We start from the raw sequence: 26,192 nt of genomic DNA on the forward strand, positions 1-26,192 counted from the left end.
CAAGGTGAACTGCCTTCAGTATTTCTTTGATATGCTTATCTTTTTAATACATAACAGCACGCTGATCTGCAACAACACAATTTAAATGGAAATTTAAGATATATTACACATTTTGCTGTCTTTCAAAACAGCAATGCACCAAGCCTAAAAAGATTTTATCAAGCATAATTTAACCTTTTCTTGATGACCCAAGGTTAGTACTATAAATTACCTATTAGCTGTGTGATCTTAGGCAAATCACCTGAACCTTCAGCATCCTCATCTTTACTATGGGAATGGTAGTATCTATCTTATAGAATAGTGATGATGGTTTAAATGAGATCATCCCTGCAAAGCACTTAGCATAGAGCCCTTTACACTATCAAGAGATCCAAAATGGTAGTTACTGTTTCTTTTTACTGTATTTCTCTGCTCAAGATTGTGATCTAGAAAACTGAGTTGACCTCTAAGTTTAACTTCTGAAGTTACCACATAAAATTGAAAACTTATATTCTCTTTTAGGAAAAAAAAAAAGATCGTACTCCCTTTCTTCCAATATGGTAGACTTGAGGTCAGAAGCAGCCCTCAGTATAAAAGACTAAAAATGCTGAATAAATATTTTAAAAATCTTAAGTACATAGTTGAATTGTCAGGAGAATAACCGAATCCTAGGAGGTAGGAAAGAATTCTGAAACCCTTTGGAAAGCCAAGGCTGAACAAAGAGTTTTCCCAGAGGACTCTGCTCATCCTTGAAGGTCTGGACTAGAGCATGAGCTTTAACCTGTGGAATGCTGGGGGTCAGAGGACAAGCCTGGAGCCCTGGAAAATAAAAGGTTGGATCACAAGCCCTTGAGATATCTGCCCCTCCTTCCCTGCCATTCCCCCATGGTAAATGAATTGGAAAAACACTCTGCCTTCCAGAGGCAGACAGTAGACGAGGCTATTTGCCTGCCTCAGCCTTGGTCAGAATCTGGCAAGGAGGGTGGAGAGAAAGGCACCTCTGAGAATTCCTAATCACAAGCCTACTCTTAGGAATGTTTGGGGATAGAATTCATACTATTTATGGGACTTCACAAATAATCCTTCTTGCGGGAACATACTTTCAACCCAGGCCTCAAAGAGCTCCCACAGATAAATACCAGGGAGAATGTGAGCTCACAGTCATTATCACTTACCTACTTTGTGAGCACAGACAACTTTGAAAATATTTCTGTGACTCAGTTTCCTTATGGAACAAATGTAGATGATAATAGTACTTATCATAGGGACTCCTGAAAAGATTAAATGAGTTACTATGTATAAAGTGCTCAGAAGAGCGACTACCACATAGTAAATACTCAATAAATGTTAGCTATTATTAAATGATATGAGAAACTATTTATGACATAAATGAAGAAAGTAGGATTTAACATTATACACAACCTGATTCTGGTTTTGTAAAAACAACTGCCCTCTTTCTCCTTTAAACTGCCCTCCTTACGCCCAAGCATGCCTGCAGAGAAAACGCTGGAAGGAAATACACCAAAATGCTAACTCTGTAGGATATGACTTGGGAAATTCATTTTCCTTTTAGATCTTTTAGTTTTTAAATTTCCAACAATCATTATATATTTCTTGTAAAATTAGAAATACTTGAAAAAGAAAAAGAAAAAAAGACTCCTGTTTCTTCTAGTTGAATCCCAGTACCACCCCACTCCCCCATGCTAGCATGCTCATTTTCTTCACAGAGACCCAGTTTAGCCACATAATTTTCAGGTTAGTAGGTAAGATACGAGAAGGATGTCTAAAGGAAAAAAAATATCAGAAAGGAAAAATTGGCAGGTTCCCATGTCATGGAGGAGAGAAATAGTTTCAATATTTCCATGCAGAGAAACAAATTGGCTAGTGATGGCACTCATGTTAAAAGCCAACAGAGGTTTGGGGGGTAAGGAAGATGAGTTTTTATCCCCTCAGTTTTAGCTTGCTTAGCTTTTGTGATTAACGCCCACAAAGTCAAGATGTCCTATATGTATAAAGACAAATATTTGAATGATAAGGGCAAGTGATACAGTTATGTCTGAAAACAAAGTCTACTTTAAAAAATAAAATACATGATTTGAAGAAGGAATAATAAACCAAAGTCACCTTTCTTGTAATTCAGATATATTTTAGTCTTTATGAATCAATCTACTGTAACAAAAATGTCCCTGGAGTGCTGTCATATTTTCTGCCTGCCCAGCACCTTCTGAACACCCTTGAAATGTTTGAAGAATTTCTTTCTTTATTGGTCCTACTCTCCTAGGTCAGAGCCAGAAAACTTGTTTCCCGGGCCTTCCATGAAGCCAGGATAGCATGATGGGACCAGACTCTACCAATCAGATGCCCTGCTCAGCACTTAGCTTGGGAAGTAACTAACTTGAGAAGGAAATAATGGAGAATCCATCCTACAGTGACCATGGAGGGAAGTATCAGACTTTCTGAGGGTAGCATGGTAGGGTCTCCTGGATAAGTGATGTAGTGATGTTTTCCCTTAAACAGCCTGGTTGGTGTACTGGGCTCTGTTCCTGGCTGCACACGTAACTACCAGATATCCTTTAATAAATTCTGCTTCCACTCAAACTAGCCAGGGTAGATTCTGTTGTTTTCAAAGAAACCAGAAAATACGAGGAATAACAGTAGATGCCCCACAAAATTACAGAAATATAATAATATAATAAATATATAATATAAATAAAATATAATAAATATATAATAAATAACTAGTCTTTTCACTGACTGATTGGTCCTTTGTTCCTACTAAGTAGAGATGAAATTCTCATTTACAGGTGGGGAAACTTCCCCAAGATCACACAACTTGTAAGCACATGGTAGAACTGGCATTCAAATCCACATATTTCTGACTCCAGAGTCTGAAATCTTGTAACTGACATAAAACCTCTCCCCTGACACAACCCAACAGGGGATATAAAACAAACATCCAATGACACTTCAAAAATACTTCCTAAACAAGGAAATCCCGGTGTGCTATACCCAAGCCCTTTTTCAGACCTTTCAGTTCACTTTACTGTGACTTCTAAACTGAAATGTAGAAATGGAATGAAATCCATATAAAAAGTGAGTAAGAATGGAAATTTGGTCAGATGCTGAAATGGATCCTGGGAACCACACATATGAATGACTTTCTTTTTAAAGCCAATTCCTATCAATCACTAAAAACAAAACAAGACTACAAATCTCTCAGGGACATCTGAGAACATTATTAATGATGTTACATATATCATAAAAAGCAGAGGAACAGGAAATAATACGAATTTTTAAAAATACAGTTCAACTATATCCTGATTTCTGTAATCAGCTCTATATCGCAAATTGCCACTTCATCATGGTAAATTTGCAAATGTACTGGGAAACTTTAAAAGATCTTTTAACACTTGTTTGAAGGAGACCAACCACCTTATTTTAGCCCCTCTGCACATTTAGAAAACAAGATTCATTTACCAAGTCCACTTAAATCTTAAAACATGAATGCATTCAGTGATAATTTTATTTTGCAGAGTAGAAAGAAACACAAGGGAGCTTCTAAATATTGGCTCTCATTATACTTCCAATTATTTCAATTATTTCAGATTATGCATAAGGCAATTTCTCCTTTGACAAAATGCTGGATAAAGATATCCAGGGGACTCTAAATAGCAGCAGTCTTTGTACATATGGTAAATTATGTTCTTGGGGGGAACAAAAAGCTCTAAGTTAGGTGATGTAATATGAATTTGATTTTCTTATAGAGACACTATTGTAACAAAGCCTTGCATAACTAAACCTAGTCTGAACTTTATATGTAATGACTATAAACATCTCATTTATATTTATTTTTTTATTCTTATGTTAATCCCCATACATTACATCATTAGTTTTAGATGAAGTGTTCCATGATTCATTGTTTGTGCATAACACCCAGTGCTCCATGCAGAATGTGCCCTCCTCAATACCCACCACCAGGCTAACCCATCCTCCCACCCCTCCCCTCTAGAACCCTGTTTGTTTTTCAGAGTCCATCGTCTCTCATGGTTCATCTACCCCTCCGATTTCCCCCGCTTCATTCTTCCCCTCCCGCTACCACCTTCTTCTTCTTTTTTTTTTCTTAACATATATTGCATTATTTGTTTCAGAGGTACAGATCTGTGATTCAACAGTCTTGCACAATTCACAGCGCTTACCAGAGCACATACCCTCCCCAGTGTCTATCACCCAGTCACCCCATCCCTCCCACCCCACCCCCCACTCCAACAACCCTCAGTTTGTTTCCTGCGATTAAGAATTCCTCATATCAGTGAGATCATATGATACATAAACATCTCATTTAATCAACTATTTTGCAGTATTTCAAACATAATTCCAAAACAACAAAATGGCAACCAAAATAATAAAAACATCCTACTATGATTCCTGCTTGATTTTATGATAAAAATCAGAAATGGCATAATCAGAACCACCAAAATAACAAACCTTTTATGGAGAAACATAAGATGTCCATTTAGCCTACAAACCAATAAACGCTTTCTTAAGGATTTTCTTACTTCATAGGAATGAGTGGCTTTTCAATAGCCATATTTAACCTGCATGACCTTAGGCCCTGATCACACTGGATAAATTCTGACCTAATGGAACTGTTTATCTTATCGTAGAACTAAGACTTTTGGGAAAAAAGGGTTACTTCATACTTTTTGAGAAAATATCATTTTTGCTAAGCTTTTTTATAATTAAAGACCTAGATATGGGCTTTCTAAAACTAAAAACCAGAAGATTTCCAATTTTCTTAAGATTCCAGCTCCTTAACACCACCAGCTATTCTTTGAACATTGATGTGAAGACCCTGGAGTCTTTAAAAAGATGAAGATAACCAACATTTACTTCCTCAGCATTTTTCCATCCATCCTTCCCTCAGAATGTGAATTCACACCATTACAAGTTCAAGGCTCTGAAATAAATGGTGGCCAAACTGAAAGACAATTAACATGAAAAATTTCCACCTCTACCTCAAGGCTTACATATTATCTTACATATTATAGTAATAAAGTAAACTGCCCTCAGTCTGATGCCTTCTTGATTTGTAACCAGCTACCTCCTGGTCCCCACTCTCAAAAGGAGCTTGGCCAGCCTCTAACACCTCTCATCTCTAGTTGGCACCAGTATGTTTCCCTTCTTAAGGCTCTAAGGATAAGCCTTGGTCTAGTCCCCCATCTTGTGGGGAATATTGTTACTTTATTTTTTTGGTTTGCTACCTGATATTTTAAAACTTTTATTTTGAAATGTTTTTAAATTTAGGGAAGAGTTGCAAGAAAAGTACAGAGCATGCCCATATGCACTTCAACCAGCTTCTCCTAATATTAACATCTTACATAACCACACGGTAATTATCAAAACCAGGAAATTAATATTTGTATAATATTACTGAGTAAACTACAGATCTTATTCAAATTTCACCAGTTTTTCCACTATCATTTTTCATTTGTTACATTTACATCCCTAATTAATTTGGGGTTTGTTTTTATATATGGTGTGACATATGGATCTAATTTTATCTTTTTCCAAAAAGCTACCCAACTGTTCACATCAATATTATTCACAATAGTCAAAAAATAGAGACAACCAAATATCCAATAACTGATGAATGGATAAATAAAATGTGATATAGCCATACAATGGAATATTATTCAGCAATAAAGACTGAAGCACTGATACACGCTATGACATAGAAAAACCATGAAAACTATGCTCACTGAAAGAAGCCGATCACAAGACTACCCTGTCATCATTTTTTAAAAACTCTGTAATTTCAATTTATGTGTCCCCTTCCACCCAGGAGTTGTTTAATAAGTGAATTTATTAATATCTAGGTATAAAGGCTTTCCTCTTTTTTGTTTTTATTGGTAAACAATGGCTTTTAGCATTAAAAAGTGTCCTTTGTCAGGTTTAATGCTCTGTGGCTTAAATTCTATTACACACACACACACACCCACCCACACACACACTGGAATATAATGCAACCATCAAAAAATATGAAATCTTGCCATTTGCAACGACGTGGACGGAACTAGAGGGTATTATGCTAAGAAAAGTAAGTCAACCAGAGAACAACAATTATATGATCTCACTGATACATGGATTTTAAGAAACAAGGCAGAGGATCATAGGGGAAGAGTAGAAAAAATGAAACATGATGAAACCAGAGAGGGAGATAAACCATAAGAGACTCTTAATCTCAGGAAACAAACAGAGGGTTGCTGGAGGGGCGGAGGTGCAGGGATGGGGTAACTGGGTGATGGACACTGGGGAAGGTATGTGTTGTACTGAGCACTGGGTATTATATAAGACTGATGAATCACAGACCTGTACCTCTGAAACAAATAATACATTATATGTCAATTAATTGAATTTAAATTAAAAAAAATAAATGCTGCCCCCACTATTGTCTTCATTTCAGATTTTAAAGTTTCATGCTAGTCTAAATATTTTGCCTTTGCAAGTTATTTGGTCTTTTGATCTACAGCACTTGAGTATTTTATCTTTATCCCTGAAATCTAAGAGATTTAGTCTGATATGTCTCAGGTCAGTCTACATTAATTTTCCCAAGTACCCAGTGAATTCTCTCATTGTGTAGATTCAGGTCTTTTTCTATTTCTATAATTTATTTTTAAATTATAGTTTTAAATATTAGCTGTGTATCACTGTTTTGTTTCTGGAACTCTGAAAATTCTTCTTAAATGACTTCTTTGCCTATCTTTCATTCCCATTTCTCTTGGACCTGAAGGGTGGCAGAATAAGGCACTCCAAATATGTCACTTTAATATAAAAATTATTTTGAGTTAAAGCCCTTGAAAAACAGCAAATCAAGGAAAAACACATTGACCTTCCTTGTTTTTCTTAAAAGTAGGATATGAAATTCCCAGGTGAAAGATGTCCTCCCTAAACTAGAAGGAAAGTAATATTTTTATGAAGGACCAGAAGCTGAGACAAAAAAATTTTTGTGCAAAGAGACGTTGTTAAAATAATTCTTGGGCGCCTGGGTGGCTCAGATGGTTAAGCATCTGCCTTCGGCTCAGGTCATGATCCCAGGGTCCTGGGATCGAGTCCCACATCGGGCTCCCTGCTCCTTGGGAGCCTGCTTCTCCCTCTGCCTCTCTCTCTCTCTCTCTCTGTCTCTCATGAATAAATAAATAAAATCTTTAAAAAATAATAATAATAATTCTTATCTTCCTTTAGCCTCTTCACATAGTTTTTCCCAATTGCTTCTCTGTTCAACCAACTATAAAAGAATGTGGGTTTGGTCATTTCTTTGGGTCTTTTCCTTATGAGGACTTTCGTGTCATGCAAAACTTATATAAATTTGTATGCCTTTCTCCTGTTAATCTGTCTTATGTCAGTTTCTCAGAGCCAGCCAAAAAAACCCTAAGAGGGCAGAGGTAAAAATCTGCCTCTCCTTCAGACCCTTATTTTCTTCTTTATGTCATTTTCATTTTCCTGTCTCTCTTCAAACCCCTTATTAAATTTTCATTAGAGTCTATTTTCAATTGGGCACTTTTAAATTTATGCTTCATTTCTGAGACCATTTTGTCTTCTTCTTTCCATTTCCTGAGTTCAATCAACTCCTTTTTTATTTATCCTGGTTTTTGTCCATTTTGCATTTCTCACTCAGAGTTGGTTTTTCATATCCTCAAATGCTTGATGTCCTTAATTCTGTCTGGAGTGTGAACTTACACTTTTCTTCTGCTTCATGTTCATTTTGCAGGGAAGGATTTTCCTGAATTGGTGGTTGTGATTTTGTGTCTTCTGATTTTCTGCAAAATTTCTCTACTGACTTTCTTATTCTCATTTTTATGATATTGGAGTGTTTTTTTTTAAATCCCTATTTTGAAAGGAGCTCTTTTCTGTCAGCCTAGCAAAGCCCAGGTACTTTAGTGGGTTTTTCTGTCAATGGGTTTGTTTTGGTGGTAGGAAAAGAGCTGTAAGTCCTGATTACATGATTCTCTTTGTCTTAGAGAACCCTAAATCCACCCCCACCTTCAAACCACTTTTCTTCTTTTCTCCTTCATGTAATTGCTAAAAAGCACTTCTTCTTTTTTTTTTTTTTGCCTTCCCCCCCCTCCTCCAGAAGAAAGACTGCTCCAGTAACTAATGCTTACCCTTTTAAACTGTGCCTTTTAAAATGTTATACATGGTCCTCTATGTCACCTGACCCTTTACATCACATGTACTTTAAAATCTCTTACCTACACTCCAAGCTCTTATCTGCTTGGACAATTTTCCAGGATTTTAAAATTTAGGATGGGTTTAACTTTTCTAGTGGCCATTCAAAATCACCCTTAGGCACTTTTGCTAGCCTCTCTGTCTTCCTTGGTTTTTTTTTTTTTTTTTGCTTTTGCTCACAAAAAGCCTTATGGCAGAGTGGAGGTGGAAAGGAAGTAGAAGGAACTGAACATCAGAACTTGTTGATTTTTTTTTTTCCTATTTACTCACAGTTATTTTGCACTTTTGGCATTGTCTGTCTCCAAGTATGTATGGAGAGGTTTCATAATTGGGAAGTTGTTTCATATTGTTTTCAGTTTTTGAGACTGATTATTACATAGCTACCATTGTTTTCTGCTATCTGGAAAACGTATAGAACATTTTTGACGCTCCGCAATATGAGAAGAAAACGTTTAATTTTGTGTATCCAGCGTCAAACTCAGGCTGTGACTTCCTTACTGACTCTCAACACCTGCCAAGGCACAGTTTTTGTTTCTGTTTCTGTTTTGGGGGTGGGGAGGGAGGGAAGGACGCAAACCAAGTGGTTTATAAAACTGATAGAAAGCATCATATCCACAGTGAGACTCTCCAAGCCCTCGACATTACGAAATGAAAGTAATAATTAAAAAGACGTAATATAAGAAACCCTTGTATATCCAGAGCAAGTTTAGTTTAAATGGATTTTTAAAAGCACCTAAACACTAACTAGCAAGGTACATTGTAGACACTATTACTGGGTTAAAAAAGAAACAACAGAGTCAAGAAAAACTGAAAATATAAATGGTTGAGCTAGCTCTACCGTCATTAAACACAATTTCCTTTCCATTTCACACAACTCTAAAAGTAAAAACAAAGCCACAATCCATTTGCTTCTAGAAACTACTCTGCAATTTGTGGCCTGAACTGCTGACAACATTTAGCAGACAACTAAAAATCTGGGGGTGTGTACTTCTATCATGACCTAACATATTTCATTTCCTCCCCATGCCACCCACCCATCTTCAACAAATTTGACTTCAAAGACAGAGAGTAGTGGTAAAATGTGATACCAATTACATTAATTATCAAAATGGCCAGATCTTGCCTTTATTCTTTACAAAGTGTTTTCAGACAGGAAGGGTAGTTATTCTCCTACTACAGATATGAAAACCAGGGTTAAGTCATAGAAAGCCAAGGATGACACTAAAATTCTAAAACACATGAGAAATCGACCCTACATTAGCCACAAAATTAACAACTAGAAGATTAAGCAGCTGCAGACAAAATTAGAAAAACAGAACAAATAAAAAAGACTTTAAGAGCATGCTGATTTCAAATTCCCAGAAAGATTTTTGAAACTTGGTGTCTTGGAAATAAAAAATATATATCCATTGAAAGAAAACTCAATGATGGGGATAAACACCAGAATGAATGAACTGGAAAACCCAATACTGAGGGAATATATATATGTAAAAACATTTAAGAGACAAAGGAGAATATCTTGAAAGACTCCAATATATGCCTCATAGGAGGTAAAAAGAAGGAAACGGGAGGGGAGGGATAATGGAAACTTAACTATACAACTGTTAACAACTTTCTAGAACTAATTGAAGATAGGAGTCCTCAGATGAAGTGGTCTCAGAGTATTAAGTAGAAAAAATTTTTTTAAAATCCACACTTGGACATCACTATAAAACTACAGCACATCAAGCACAAAGATAAACTCTTACAGACTGGTAGGGAAATAAGGATGGATTATCTTCAGAGGAAAAGCAAATAATTTTACAACAGCTGTCTTATCAACAGAAATAGATGGCAGAAGGCAATGAGTGATAGATCTTCAAATTGAAAAGAGGTACAGAATTCTATACCTAGCTTAGTCATTATTCAAGACTGTGAACAAAATAAAGACACTTTAGACATAGAAAGACTAAGAAAGTGTGCTATTCATAGGCTGTCAGTGGAAGGAATACTACAGGATATGGGATGCAAGAGAAAAACAAAAAGCATAACAACTGATATGTATGTAATGAACATTAAAATACTTTAAATTAATAACTATTTGTTTTTAAGTGAAACAAAAACAGTAGACAATAATGGGGAAAATGTGGGGTGAGGGGAATAATGTGCTTAACAGAGAGTTAAGGAACATGTTGGGGAAGACACAGAGTAGGAGGATCCTGAGCTCACCTCGTGCCACAGATACACCAAGACAAGTACATCCATTACAATTAACTCTGAAAACGAAGACTGGCAGAAAAGACCTTCCACACCTCGTCACAGAGAGAAGGCCACAGAGAAAAGGGTATGAGGGGCAGACACACAGTTGGGAACCAAACCCCTAGATGACTACCCAAACTCTGAAGGGCATCACAAACAGAGAAGTGGGGACCAGACCCACACTGGGCACCCCCACCCTGGGGATCTGCACTGGGAAGATGAATCCCCATAATATCTGGCTTTGAAAACTAGTGGGGCTTAACTCCAGGAGAGCTAGCGGGTGCAATGAAATTGAGTCTCCACCCTTAGAGAGCTCATGTTAAATAACTCGGCCTCAGACACAGCAGAGAAGCAGCAGTCTGAAAAGTGCCTGGGGTATAGGTGAATGAGATTTACAGACTAATCTTACATCCATGCAGGAGGGGCAGCAATCTAAAGGAGACTTCTCTAGGCACGTGCCATTTCTCTTGCTCTCCCCCAGCCTACATAGCCAGATATTTGCAGAAACCAGTTCTAACACTCTCCATCTACCTTGCAAGCACCAAATGCCCCACCTGGCATTCCCTAGCAGATCCACCTCCAAAGTGACTTGTGCCCTGGGAAGGCAGGGGAGGTAACCTCACAGACCAGGATGCCCACAGTTCCAGCAGCCGGGCAGGCCTCTCAGCTTCCTGTGCAGGGAGTAAGCCCTGCCTTCTGTACACCTGCAGCTGTGACAGAGAGGCTAACTGCAGAGAGCCAGGCTGAGCACTGTCCCAACCTACCAATGAGCCCTTGCTGTCACAGCCAGTCCTCTCAACAGTGTAGGGAGTAAACCATGCCTAGTGTGCCCATAGCAGGCAAATCAGTTTATTGCAGCCTACAGGGCTGAAGGCAACCTCAGCTCCACCACAAGAGGTGGACAGACACAGCCCACAAAGAGAATACCACTGGAGCACCTGGTTCTGGTGACCAGGGGGGATTTCACTACAGAGCACCAGAGGATCTCTTCTATACAAGGACACTACTTTCAAAACCAGGAAATGTAGCTCACTCACCTAATATACAGAAACAAACGCAGAGCTGAACAAAATACAGAGACAGAGGAATATGTCCCAAATGAAAGAACAAGACAAAAATCACAGAAAAAGAGCTAAATGAAATGGAGATAAACAATATGCCTGATAAAGAGTTCAAAGTAATGGTCATAAAAATACTCACTGGACTTGAGAAAAGAATGGATGAACTCAGTGAGAACATCAACAAAGAGATAAAAAATACAAAAAAGAAACAGAGCTGAAGAATACAATACCTGAAATGAAAAATACTCTAGAGGGAATCAACAGCAAACTGCAGGATGCAGAAGAATGAATCAATGATCCAGAAGACAGGGTAATAGAAAGCAACCAAGCTGCATAGTAAAAAGAAAAAATAATAAAAATTGAGAAGAGGTTAGGGGACCTCTGTGATGTCATCAAGCATAATACCATTCACAATATAAAGAAGAATGACCAAAGTCCAAAGTTAGTAGAAGGAAGGAAATAATAAAGATCAGAATGGAACTAAATGTAATAGAGATGAAAATAACAATAGAAAAAAAGATCAATGAAAACAAAAGCTGATTCTTTGAAAAGATAAACAAAATTGATAAACCTTTACTAGATTCATCAAGAAAAAATGAGAGAACTCAAATAAATAAAATCAGAAATAAAGGGGTAGAAATAACAATTGAAACCACAAAAATACAAAGAATTACAAGAGAATACAAGGAAAATTATATGCCAAGAACTTGAACAACCTAGGAGAAATGTATAAATCTAGAAACATACAACCTTCCAAAACTGAATCAAGAAGAAATAGAAAATGTGAATACACAAATTACTAACACCAAAATTGAACTGGTAATAAAAAAACTCCCACCCAACAAAGGTCTAGGACAGATAGCTTCATAGGTGAATTCTACCAAAAATTTGAGTAAGAATTAATATTTATTCTCAAATTATTCCAAAAAATAGAAGAGGGAGGAAAATTTTCAAATTCATTCCACAAGGCTAGCACTACACTGATACCAAAACCAGACATTGACACTACAGAAAAAGAGAACTACAGGCCATTATCCCTGATGAACATAGATGCAAAAACTCTCAACAAAATATCAGCAAACCAAATTCAACATACATTAAAAGGATCATTCACCCAACCAAGTGGGATTTATTCCAGGGATGCAAGCGTGGTTCAATATTCATAAATCAATGTGATACATCACATTAACAAGAAGAAGGATAAAAAAAATCATGCAATTATCTCAATAGATGCAGAAAAGCATTTGACAAAATACAACATTCATTCATGATAAAAACTCTCAAAAAAGTAGGCTTAAAGGGAACATACTTCAACATAAGAAAATGCCATATACGAAAAACCCAGAGTTAACAACATACTCAATGGGGAAAAGCTAAAAACTTTCTCTAAAATCAGGAACAAGACAAGGATGTTATCCCTTTTATTCAACATAGTACTGGAAGTCCCAGCCAGAGCAATCGGATAAGTGTAAAAAAAAAAAAAAAAAAAAAAAAAAAAGGCATCCATATTGGTAAGGAAGAAGTAAACTTTTACCATTTGTAGGAGACACGATACTATAATACAGAAAACTCTAAATACTTCACCAAAAAACTACTAGAGCTAATAAATGAATTCAATAAAGTCACAAGATACAAAATCAATGTGCAGAAATCTGTTGCATTTCTATACATTAATAATGAAGTAGCAGAAGGAGAAATTAAGAAAACAATCCCATTTTCAACTGCACCAAAAAGATTAAAATACCCAGGAATAAATTTAACCAAGAAGGCGAAAGCCCTATTCTCTGAAAACTAGAAGGCAATATGAAAAAAACCCTGAAAATGGCATGATTGGAAAGATATTTCATGCTTATGAATTGGAAGGATTAATATTGTTAAAATGTCCATACTACCCAAACCAATCTAAAGATTAAATGCAACCCCTATCAAAATACTCTTAGCATTTTTCACAGAACTAAAACAAATAACCTCAAATTTGTATGGGACCACAAAAGACCTCAAATAGCCAAAGTAATCTTAGCAATCTTGAGAAAGAATAAAGCTGGAGGTATCACAGCTCCAGATCTCAAGATACACTACAAAGCTATAATAATCAAAACAGTATGGTACTGGCACCAAAACAGACTCATAGAGATAGGATAGAAAGCCCAGAAATAAACCCATGCATAAATGGTCAACTAACTTACAACAAAGCAGGCAAAAATATACAGTGAAGAAAACAGTCTTTTCAATAAATGGAGTTGGAAAAAGTGGAAATTTTGCTACATGCAAAAGAAACTGGAATACTTATCTTATGACTTTTAAAAAATAAATTCAAAATGTATTAAAGACCTAAATGTGAGACCTGAAACTATAAAACTCTTAACACATAGACAGTAATCTCTTGGACATACTCTTAGCAGTATATTTATGGATATATCTCCCCCCAGGCAAGAGAAACAAAAGTGAAAATAAACTACTGGGACTACATCAATATCAAAGGCTTTTGCACAGCAAACGAAACAGCCAACAAGATAAAAAGGCAACCTACTGAATGGGAGAAGGTATTTATATCCAATAAGGAGTTAATATCCATAATACATAAAAACTTACAGAACTCAAAAAAACAAACAATCCATTTAAAAAGTGTGCAAAGGATCTGAATAGACATTTTTCCAAAGACATACAGATGGCCAAGAGACAAATGAAAAGATGTTCAACATCACTAATCATCAGAAAAATACAAATCAGAACCATAGGGACACATTACCTCACACCACTCAGAACAGCTAATATCAAAAAGACAAGAAATAACAAGTATTGGCAACGATATAGAGAAAAGGAACCCTCCTGCACTATCAGTGGGAATGTAAATTGGTGCAACCACTGTGAAAATCAGTATGAAGTTTCTTCAAAAAATTAAAACTAGAAATGCCATATGATCCAGTAATTCTAATACTAGGTATTTACTGAAAGAAAACAAAAACACTAATAAGAAAAGATATATGCACCCCTGTATTTATTGTAGTATTATTTACAATAGCCAAGATGTGAAATCAACCCAAGGGACCAACAGATGAATGGATAAAGGGGCTGTGGTTTATACATACAACAGGATATTACTCAGCCATCAAAAAGAATGAGGTTTTACCATTTGCAATCACGTAGATGGAAGAGAGGGGATTATTTTAAGTGAAATAAGTCAGACAGAGAAAGACAAATACTGTATGATTTCACTTATATGTGGAATCCAAAAAACCAAAACAAATGAACAACCAAACACAAAACAGACTTTTAAAAGTCAGAGAACAAAATGGTAGTTGCCAGAGGGGAGATGGTTGCTGGGGGGAATGGGCGAAATACGTGAAGGTGATTAAGAGGAACAAACTTCCAGTTATAAAATAAATAAGTTACAGGGATGAAAAGTACAGCATAAGGAACATAGTCAATAATATTGTAATAACCTTGTATGGTGCCTACACTTAATTGTAATGAGCACTGAGTACTGTATAGAATTACTGAATCACTACATCGCATACCTGAAGCTAACATAATAACATTATATGTCAACTATATGTCAATAATAAAAAAATAGATAAAATATTGATAAAATTCTTGCCTGTTTGAAAAAGGTAAAGATATTGAACAATTTTGTTTTTGCTAGAAAACTTTCTATTCTATGTATTTTAAAATTTTAAGAGCAACCACTACAAAAAAACCCTGCACACTATTGCTTCCAAGACAGCAGAGAATTTTTTTTAAAAGGATGAAAAAAATCAAGATAACAGAGAATAAGAAATAAGAAAAAAGGAAGAAAAGTATGACAACCAAAAAAATGCATACTCCTCTCATCACACTCACATATACAAAGATGGTATACATCATTCCCACTGTATTAGAAATTACAATCATGTAGGCAGATTTAACAAATTTAAAATAAAAATATTAAGAACTATGTCTTCTGTTTGCAGTGCTCTGATTTCTGCTAAAAATATTAGTATATTAGCAAGACTTTCTGAAAAGCAGCTGATAGTTCAAATGGACAATGTCTCAAATGTTTATTCCCTTTACAAATGATACTCAAGCTGAAGTTAAATGAGAAGAAAATAATAATTTAAGACCAGAAGGAAGAGAGTCAGAAACATTGGAAGTATGGACAAATGCAGTTGTTTATAAAAAACTATGTATGTACAGCTCTAAAGAGACAAGAAAAGGCACCAGCACCTAAACATTGCTCAGCTCTTTTTTTTTTTTTTTTTAGAGGGACAGAGGGAGAGGGAGAAAGAGAATCTAAAGCAGGCTCCATGCTGGGCATGGAGCCCAACGTGGGCCTCGATCACACAAACATGAGATCATGACCTAAGCTGAAATCAAGAGTCGGACGTTTAACCAACTGAGCCACCCAGGTGGCCCTCAGCTAATTCTTTACTCCAGTTTAGTTTGTGTTCCTTTATTATAGCTTCAGACAATGCACCAGAACCCTTTTGTATGCTACAGATTAATCCAACTGCCCTATATTGTTGAAAGCCAACTGCAGATATTAACCACATGAAGCCCCAGCTGAAGCTACAGACCTACCTTCCCTGCCATTCCAACATAATCAGTCCTCTGCAACCATCATTCCCAGCTTCTAACCTAGTAAGAAGCAACAGCCTGGTCTTTATCTTTAAAGGGATTCGAGCCTTAGATTAGATGCCAGTCTTCCTTCTTCAGGTGAACTTAATTCATAAGCTTTCACAGTACTGTGAATCCTTTAACTACTGACACTTAGCATCAGTGGATTTCTGAGAAACCTGAGATCTAGGCAGGTGAGTGACGTGTACCCTGTCACATCGATGCAGGTGAAGCAGCTCAGAACCCAAACCCATCTCTCACCTCCATGCCAGGGCTTTTCCCCACTGTGTCACTTATCAGGTCTAGAAGGGCAAGGACAGAAAGGCATTTCGTTTCTCATGGTCCCTTTGGTTTGGTTCCCCAACACCTTTCCTGTTCTACATCTCTTGACTTTGCTGAAGCTATTAGTTGTTGCTGGGCGGGCTCACGAGAGGTTCTTGGTGGAGGCTCAGAACAGTGACACCTTCCAATCCAACATTCCCTTGAAGGTTGGCATCAGTCCCGGGCTGTTGTTTCCCCCTCCAGCCAGCAAAGCTCCTGTGAACAACAGAGTGGCTTCCTCCATGGGAGGAGCAAGTCCAGTCATTTCAATTGTGATGCTATTTTATTTCTAAAAGCAGATATGTACTGCATGGAGCCCTGGGTGTTAGACGCAAACAATGAATCATGGAACACTATATCAAAAACTAATGAGGTACTACTGTATGGTGACTAACATAATATAATAAAATTAAATTAAAAAAATAAAAGCAGACATATATCTTTAGCCACCTTTTTAAGGAAGCAAGACCTGCCACCAGGAAGCCACCTGACTGAACCACAGCTGTGCTAAATGTGTGAGAAAGAACCAAGTCCTCTCCTTAATAGCTCCAGGCAAGGGAAAAGGTTCACATTTTAGACAACTTTCTTGGAATAACCATATTTGCAAATAAATGCAAATACAAAAGCACTGGAAAATCCTTAAGTCACAAATGTTTCAGTGTGGAGCAGGATCCACAGTCGGACAGAGGAGGTGAACTTGAAAGCAGAAAAAGACTGAGGGAGGGGGGAAGGGCTGTCCAGAGCATATCCCAGCTTTCTTCCCCTTCCTTTTCTCTGACAAACAGCCCATCTGCCGGGGGTCCTCCCATGAAGCAATGACCTGGGTCTCTCAGACAGGAAGAGCCGAAGGCCAGGCAGCACTCTAGTCTCATCATTCCTGACCCTTCTTTGGGGCTGTTAGGAAGGTCTTGTGACATGGACTCCATTCTCTTGGAGAGAAAAAAGAAACTACATAATGTGGCTTTTCTATGCTTTTCTTCAGTTAAACATTTTCAAGACATTCAGGAGAAACCTAGTCCCTTTAAGGAATAAAGTTATATTATTCAGCCTTGGTGAATAAATTAGGAACAGCTGGGAACAGACAAAATGACTCTGTGTGCATCTACTTTAAAAGGAACATCATAATCTAGTCCAATCTCCTTAATGTACAGATAAAGGAACTGGGACCCATACAGGTTACCTAACTAGACCAGTGTCACAAGTCCAGCTGGTGGCAGATCTAAGACTACACGACACCTTGAGTGTCCTACCTCAGGGAGAGCGATTGTCCTAACAGACCAGACTTGCCATGAGAGGGAGAGAGGACTCCAGAGGTTGTACATCCCCCAGGGAAGGAAAAAACTCAGGCTGGGAGACACTGGGATGCTAGGTGTTCATCCTGAATGGCAGCAAGATGACTTACAGAGGTAACCAACACCTGGATTCTACAAAGCACCTGAGTGTAAAAGGGAGAGGTCATGGTAGAAGGAAAAAAAAGGAAAGAAAAAATAAAAGCTTCATGACACTGATTCACTTTACTTCAATAGTCAGGGATTGTGTTAAGTGCAGATTAATAATGAAAAGTGAAGACAAGAGGAAAATAACCTATTTGAGCTAGTGACCAGGTTTTCATCATAATTAAAAGATTTTTTTCCTTAACATTTACTGGGAGTATATTCTATTATCATGTAAGTGTTTTTTACCTTGGTTCTGGAAAACCTTTATTAGAAACACTTTGGATGTTTGTTGGAATGCAGATTCCTGGGCTCTCCTCCAGGGTTACTGACTCAGAAACCTGAATTTCAAACAAATCTCCCATAGATACTGACAAATAAGAATCAAAACCAGCCATAATCCCATCATCACAGAATTAGACAGACCCTATCTGTTTTCTAGCCCTCCCCACACCCATTTCAGAATTAGAGGTACAGAGACAGGGAGTGCCCTCAAATCACGAAGGTTACTTAGAGCCTGCCAGGCCTTGCCATCAGGCCTTCTCTCCCCACCATGTCAGGAAGGACAGACGGACTGAACTGGGCTAGGCAGTAGTTGGTTTAATTTTAAGATTCTATCTTTGGAGGCTACAAGTGCAAATACGTATCATTGTGTTAATGAAACCCATACCACATTTTCTGCCATGAGTATGCATTTCCTTTAAAGTTGGGCGACGGGGGTAAATGTGTCAAAAACAAGCAAAACAAGAGATATTATTATTGACTTTCTGGGGCAAATCGTAATTCCTGCTTTTCTCAGTGAGACCAAAGGCAGAGCACCCCCAGCCTAGTCAAGCTCCCCAAACCCAAGTCTAGCAGCTCCCCAGAGTATAGACCGGTGCCACAGACGGTCAAGGAACTAGCCTGCCTACAACCCTAACTCCTTGGTGGGGACAGAAATTCCTGAGGAGCGGGGCATGTGGCAAAGCGAGTGGCCTCTGGCTGGCTCTCTGCCTGGCCCCATCCTCCAAACGCTCTCTAGAGTAGGGCAGCATGGTAGTCAGGTAGGAAAGGAGGCAGAGGAAGGCAGAATCCACACGAGAGAACTGTATTAAGCTAAGGATACCTGCTCATTTTCCCAAACCAAGAATGCCCTGCAGGCAACAAGGGATGAAGAAGGCAACATCCTTTTCACACCCAAATTGCTAAGGCAATTCTCAGAAATTTGTTTTGAGAGATTGAAAATAGAGCAGTAATCACTACCTTTGAGACTGGATTCCCTAAATACAATGAGTAGCACTCAACTCCTGATTATCTCTGCCCACTGAGGACAAAGGAATTAGCAGGAAAGAAAGAAGGCTGACACTTCTCAGGACTTGAGGGTGCCAACACTACTCCCTTAACTCTCTGGAATGCACACAAGGATTACAACGAGAGCTGAGCACAAATTCTAGCAAGTGCCTGCCCATCTTGATGAAGGTCTATTCACCTCCTGTTATGTCTCCAGCAACCCCTGGACATCTGCAATGGCTTACAGCCTCCTATCTTATCCATGCTCAACTAATAATAGGACCTTTATATAAAAGTACCCCCAAGGCCCTTCAGCAATCTCCAGGAAGACTGTCGTCATGCCAGAAGATGAAGCAAAGGAAAGCGCAGAATACTGCCAGTATCTCATTTCCAGCATTTCCAATGAGGCCAGTTTTATACTAAAATATATTTGCATTTGTGTATGTACATTGGCACATGTGTTTTCGAAGCACACACAAAAAACACTAACAAGAATTACCCTGGGCGCCTGGGTGGCTCAGTCGTTAAGTCTGCCTTCGGCTCAGGTCATGATCCCAGGGTCCTGGGATCGAGTCCCACATCGGGCTCCCTGCTCGGCAGGAAGCCTGCTTCTCCCTCTCCCACTCCCCCTGCTTGTGTTCCTGCTCTCGCTATCTCTCTGTCAAATAAATAAATAAATAAAATCTTTAAAAAAAAAAAAAAAAGAATTACCCTACAATGCCATTACTGGTTATTCCCAGAGATTTTGATTTATTTTACATTTTTCTGTATTTTCCAATTTTTATCATGAAAGTGATCTTTTCATAATCAATTTGTAAAATATTACTTTAAAAGGTGATTATGGCTATTATCTACCCAGAGATGAACATGGCAAGAGACAGATAAGGCCATTTGTGTTGTTCAGTGTCTGAAAAGTAGATGAAAAAAATGGTGTCGAGTTAGAAACCTCACTTTCTCTTCTCTGTAGCCCTTTGTTGCTACTCGTCTGTAAAGCTCTCGGGCCTCTGCCTAACAATTTCTTGGAGCCCCTATAGATTGTATTTTTTTTTAAATGTTTTAAATTAGGGGCATCTGGGTGGCTCAGTCGTTGAGCGTCTGCCTTCGGCTCGGGTCATGATCCCAGGATCTTGGGATCGAGCCCCGCATCCGGCGGGAAGCCTCAGCGGGAAGCCTGCTTCTCCCTCTCCCACTCCCCCTGCTTGTGTTCCCTCTCTCGCTGTCTGTCAAATAAATTAATAAAATCTTTTTTTAAAAAAGTTTTAAATTAAACCACAACTTCCTTCAAACTACTGTATCATCAAAACTTTTTACCTGAGATTCCAACAAATGGCCAAATAATTAAACCAGATTTTCATGTGTTATTTTCCTTCCCTCTTCTCTCATGACAGAGGTCTTAGCAGGCAGTGAAAAAGCAGATGGATGGGAGAATTACTTGTAAAATTATTAATTTCTGAACAATTGAGAACTTGAACATATAGTTTTTACATCATGGAAATGATGAAATTCAACTATCAGTGGATTTCTTAAAGTTAAAAATCAAACTACATACAAGTAACATAAATGAGAATCTTTTTCTCTACATAGTATACAGGTCCCTTACTCAAGATGCTTCATCTGCTTCATCCTTCCTCAGTGAACAGTGTATGATTTCAAATCCATCTAGAGCTGAGAAAATATCCCTGACCAACCCTAATTATCAGATGGTAATAGATAAGCTCTATAAAGCTTTTCTGTTTCTTCTTTTCTACATATTTTCACTATATAATTCAATCACACAGCATATACATAAAACTGTAACCTGATGAAACTCAACTTTTCTGCTAGGATCCATAATGCTTGAGAATGTTACTCACACCGTGCCCATGTTTGAAGGTTGTGGTTCTCTAAAGGATGATATTAATAAAAGAAAAACTGTTGCTGCCAGATGGTAAAAATAAGATGATACCAAATCCAGGACTGTGAAAAAGGACCCTTTGCCATTTTCTTTGATGAAACGGTCATGGGATGGAATAAATAACAGACTCAGAATCAGAGAACCTAGGTAGGTATTGAAAAAAAAAAATAGCCCTGCATATTAGTAGTTACATGAACTTGTCTAGATTACTTACTTTCTGTATCTTTAAAATGGGGTTTGTTGTTGTGAGGATTTAAAAAAGGATGATGTCTGTGAAAACATTTACAATTATTGTAGAACCTAGCTATCTACCTGGGGGAAACAAAGAAGCTTTAACTGGGGGGCTCTATGCCCTTAGAAATGCCACCTGCACAGTTGGGAAGGCCAGGAGCAGCTGATGGAGCTGGATTTAATAAGGTAAGGTGTGGGAAAGAACAAGAAAGATTTCCTCAGCTCAGGGCTCGAGTGGTGGAACAACCATATCTCTCAGTTGAGTATAAGTTTCCAAGGAAGACTCTTCTTGGGAATTCTCTGTGGAAGTCAAACCGTAAGTTAGGAGAGAGAGAGAAAGAGAGTTTAGCCAGATGGCTCCACCTATTAATACCACTTAGTTATTCCATGTTTAGAGTGGATGAGACCCAACTGCAGAAGAAATGGAAGCATGCACAAACTGGGAAAACAATGCTCAGCTGGGGGCCTTTGGGCCTCTGGCCTGATTAAGTGTACACCAAGAGTGCCAAAGGTAGGTCTTGTTTCTGGTAAGATGTTTGGATTTTGTTCTCATTGCAACAGGAAGGTCATGGAAGAATCTTAAGCAGAGAGTGACATAAGTCCATCCTTCTTCTTGGGGTACAACAACTATAGTATGTGCTTAGCAATGCATCGGTGATTCTGTTTGCTCATAGTTACACTATGGATATTACGGTATGGTGACACGGTACATGTTAATATTACAACAAATCCACCAAAAGATATCCCTATTGGCCTGAAAGAAATGTTACACTGTAATTTAAGAAGTTAGAATTTCATATACGTTAATAACTCTAATTAATACGATAAACCTTTCCTTTTGGGATTTGGCAGTGAGAACAGCTCAAGCAGGAGTGCTATTTGAATCCCTGGAAACCTAAAATAACATTTTTACAAAAACAAAAGCAGCAGTGTTCACAGTCACTAACTTGGCCTGGGAAGTAAGAGAGTTGGAAATGTAAAGATGGTATCTTTAACAAGTGTCATTCCACTATTTTACAGCTCTTGCCAATACAGCACTTTAAAAGATGTGCATTACAGTCAATTTCCAGTTGAAAAAGTAAACCCCAAATATGGGCAAAATTAGCAGCCCCACTCCTTGTCATTGTAATACATGATTAAGTAGGTGTTACAAAGATGAAAAAGCAGAGCCATCTCTTTCTAATACTGACAGACATCCTCCCCTTCTTCACTGATCCTTTATCTTGCAGTGAAGACCCGCATAAGGAAGTTGATTTCTGGTTCTGATAAGAATGCTTCTTTCCAGAGGCAGCAGCAAGGACTACATTGCTTTAGCAGACACTGTTGGTGAACTTGTGCCAAGTTTCTCGGAACCTTGGAAACTGGGAAAGTGTCTGTGCTCCTGATTAGTAATATTCAGCAACCAGGCTGAACCCAGATGAAGTATAATCACTAGTAGGGAGGGACAGTCAGTCACAGAGCTCCTGTGGTTGAGCTGCTATGAGAAGACACTAACACCACCAAGAGCACGCAGGGCTTTTGTGCGCAGGTGCCGACATGAGCCTGAGCTGAGGGTGGTCAAGGGATTAAGACCTCCTCTGTCTCAGGGACAATACAGAATGTGCCTCCTCTCAATTCCCCCACACCCAGTTTAAATTACTCTTCTACCTAATCTCTTTAAGGCTTGAGTTGAGGCTACTTTGTAATAAAATTATTCTCAATTTATATCACACAATAATCATGGATGCTTATTCTATCTCCCTCATATGCTGCAACATCCTCCAAGTCCGAGTCATCCCTCTTGAATCCCATTCACCCATCATATAAACATTTCAAACAGTACATGAGAAAGTGACATAAATAGTAAATGTCTTCCAGCCTTGCTCCCCAAAGATAACCACTATTAAGTTTCTTGTATCTCCCTCCATAAATGTTTGTGGGCATATACAAACTTTTATGTTATTCAATGTTCAATCCAATGAGCAAACCTTAAAAGAAATATGGATTGATATACAGAATTTTAAATCATTTCTGATTCAGGGTAGTATATAAATAATTTTAAGTTACTGCAAAATAAGGGGTGTGTGTGTGTGTGTGTGTGTGTGTGTGTACATTCCAAGGTAGACACAACCTGCCTTCATCTACCACTCAATCCCCTCCACCTTCCAGGACTTGAGCAAGTATTGCATTTGGGTAGCAGGTGGAATTACCAGGGCACAAGCCTGGTGAGTCCAGCTCTGTCTCTAACATGGTGGGTATTCCCTGGCCAACTCACTCCATCTCTCTGAATCTCAGTTTCCTCTCTTATAAAATGAGAAGGTATTTTCAGAAGTCCCTTTGAGAGTTCAGGATTGAAGCTGATAATCAAGTAGTGATAAATAAAACAGGTACACCAAGGCCAAAGTATGAAATTGGTATCAGGAAGAAAATCAAACATAGGATCACAGCTTACCAGGAGAATATGGATGCAAATTAGACTGGAGCAGTTATTTAAAAAATATTTTTAATTGAGGTATAACTGACATATAACATTATATTAGTTTCAGGTATACAACGATTTTACATTTATATACAGAGCAAAATGATCACAATAAGTCTAGTTAACATCCAGCACCATCTCAGTTACAAAAATAATTTTTCTCTTGTGATGAGAAATTTTACGATCTTACCTATTAGCAACTTTCAAATATGCAATATAGTATTATTAATTATAGTCACTATGCTGTACATTATATCTCCAGGACTTATTTTATAACTAGAACTTTGTACCTTTTGATCACCTTTACCCATTTTGTGCTCTCCATAGAGAGAACTTGGGATTCTTTGGTTTTGTTTTTTGGAATCCACATATAAATGAGATCATATGGTATTTGCCTTTCTCTGTCTGACTTATTTCACTAAGCATAATCTCCTCTAGGTCCATCCATGTTGTCACAAATGGCAGGACTTTATTCTTTTTTATGGTTGAATTGCATCTATATACCCCACAACTTCTTTATCCATTCATCCATAGTTGGACACTTAGTTTGTTTCCGTATCTTGGCTGTTGTAAATGATGCTGCAATGAACATGGGGATGTATAGACCTTTTCAAGTTAGTGTTTTCTTTTTCTTTGGATAAACACTCAGCAGTGGAATTGCTAGTTCATACGGCAGTTCTATTTTTAATTTTTTGGCCAACAGGTTTCTGTTTTCCATGTGGCTGCACCAATATACATTCCCACCAAGAGTGCACAAGGGATCCCTTATGTTCTCCACATCCTCGCCATCGCTGGTTCTTTCCTATATTTTTGATGACAGCCATCCTAACAGGTGTGAGATGATAGCTCACTGTGGTTTTGATCTGCATTTTTCTGATGACCAGTGATGTTGAGCATCTTTTCATGTACCTGTTGGCCATCTGTATGACTTAATTGGAAAAATGTCTGTTCAGATCTTTTGTTCATTTCTTAATTGAAGTGTTTGTGGTTTTTTTTGCTACTGAGTTTTCTTAATTTTTTTTTTTAAAGATTTTATTTATTTATTTGACAGAGAAAGAGAAAAAGAGAGAGAGAGTACAAGCAGGGGGAACAGCAGAGGGAGAGGGAGAAACAGGCTCCCCACTGAGCAGGGAGCCCAATGCAGGACTTGATCCCAGGACCCTGAGATCATGACCTGAGCCGAAGGCAGACGCTTTACCAGCTGAGCCACCCAGGTGCCCCTTAATTTCTCTTTCTGGTATTTTGTTATTAGAATATAGAAACACAATAGATTTCTGTATATTGATATTGTATCCTGAAACTTTATTTCTTTCACTAGTTCTACCAGTTCTTTGGTGGAGTCTTTAGGATTTTCTCTATGTAATATATCATCTGCAAAGAGTTTTACTTCCTTCCCTTTCTAATTTAGATCCCCTCTTATTTCTTTCTCTTACCTAACTGCTTTGGCTAGGACTTCCAATACTATGTTGAATAAAAGTGGTGAGAGTGAGCATCCCTATCTTATTCCTGATTTTATCATTGAGTATGATTGTTAGGTATGGGCTTGTCATTATTTGGCCTTTATTATGTTGAGGTATGTTCCTTCTATACCCACTCTGTTGAGAGTTTTGTGTTGTTTTTTTTTAATTATAAATGGATGTTGAATTTTGTCAAGTGTTTTTTCTAACTCAATTAGAGATGATCATATAATTTTTATCCTTCATTTTGTTAATGTGGTATATTACACTGATTGATTTGCAGATGTTGAACTATCCCTGCATCTCTGGAATAAACGCCACCTGGTCATGGTGTATGATCCTTTTAATGTATATTGAATTCAGTTTGCTAATATTTTCTTGAGGATTTTTGCATCTATGTTCATCAGGGATATTGGCCTATAATATTCTTTTCTTTTCAAGATTTTTTAAATTTATTTGACAGAGAAAGACACAGCAAGAGAGGGAACACAAGCAGGGAGAGTGGGAGAGGGAGAAGCAGGCTTCCCGCCGAGCAGGGACCCTGATGCGGGGCTCGAGCCCAGGACCCTAGGATCATGACCTGAGCCAAAGGCAGACGCTTAAGGACTGAGCCACCCAGGCGCCCCTATAATTTTCTTTTCTAGTGGCATTCTTGTCTGGTTTTGGTATCAGGGTAATGCTGGCATTGTAAAATGAGTTCGGAAGCATTCCCTTGCAGCAACTTTTTAAAACAATTTCCTGAGCTATAATTCATAGGAAAATCCATCTTGTTTTACCACAGAGGTATATCAAGCAATATACACTGATCCTGAAGTTATCTTAGGATACAGCCACAATCCTTCAGAAGTAGAGCCAACCCATGTTTACTCATTTCTCAGCAATGTATGTGACCTTCTCATCAGCCTCTGAGAGCTCAGGAGTATTTTTCCATTGTCAAGAGTCATAGATAAGTTCAATGTTACATTCAGTAGCTACGGGTCATAACTTAAGCAACTAGTTAGCATCTTAATTCCCATTTGCCACCTCAGTGAC

General features: G+C 38.0%; 1 protein-coding gene across 2 annotated transcripts in view; it reads right to left on the reverse strand.

The window, feature by feature from the left end:
- The window catches only part of UBE3D (ubiquitin protein ligase E3D), a 155,516-nt gene that overhangs the window by 38,756 nt on the left and 90,568 nt on the right, over positions 1–26,192 (reverse strand). The gene's annotated exons all lie outside the window — the stretch shown is intronic.

The sequence above is a fragment of the Mirounga leonina genome, unplaced genomic scaffold (genome assembly GCF_011800145.1).
Source record: "Mirounga leonina isolate KUSES-001 unplaced genomic scaffold, KU_Mleo_1.0 Mir_53, whole genome shotgun sequence".
Lineage (NCBI taxonomy): Eukaryota > Metazoa > Chordata > Mammalia > Carnivora > Phocidae > Mirounga > Mirounga leonina.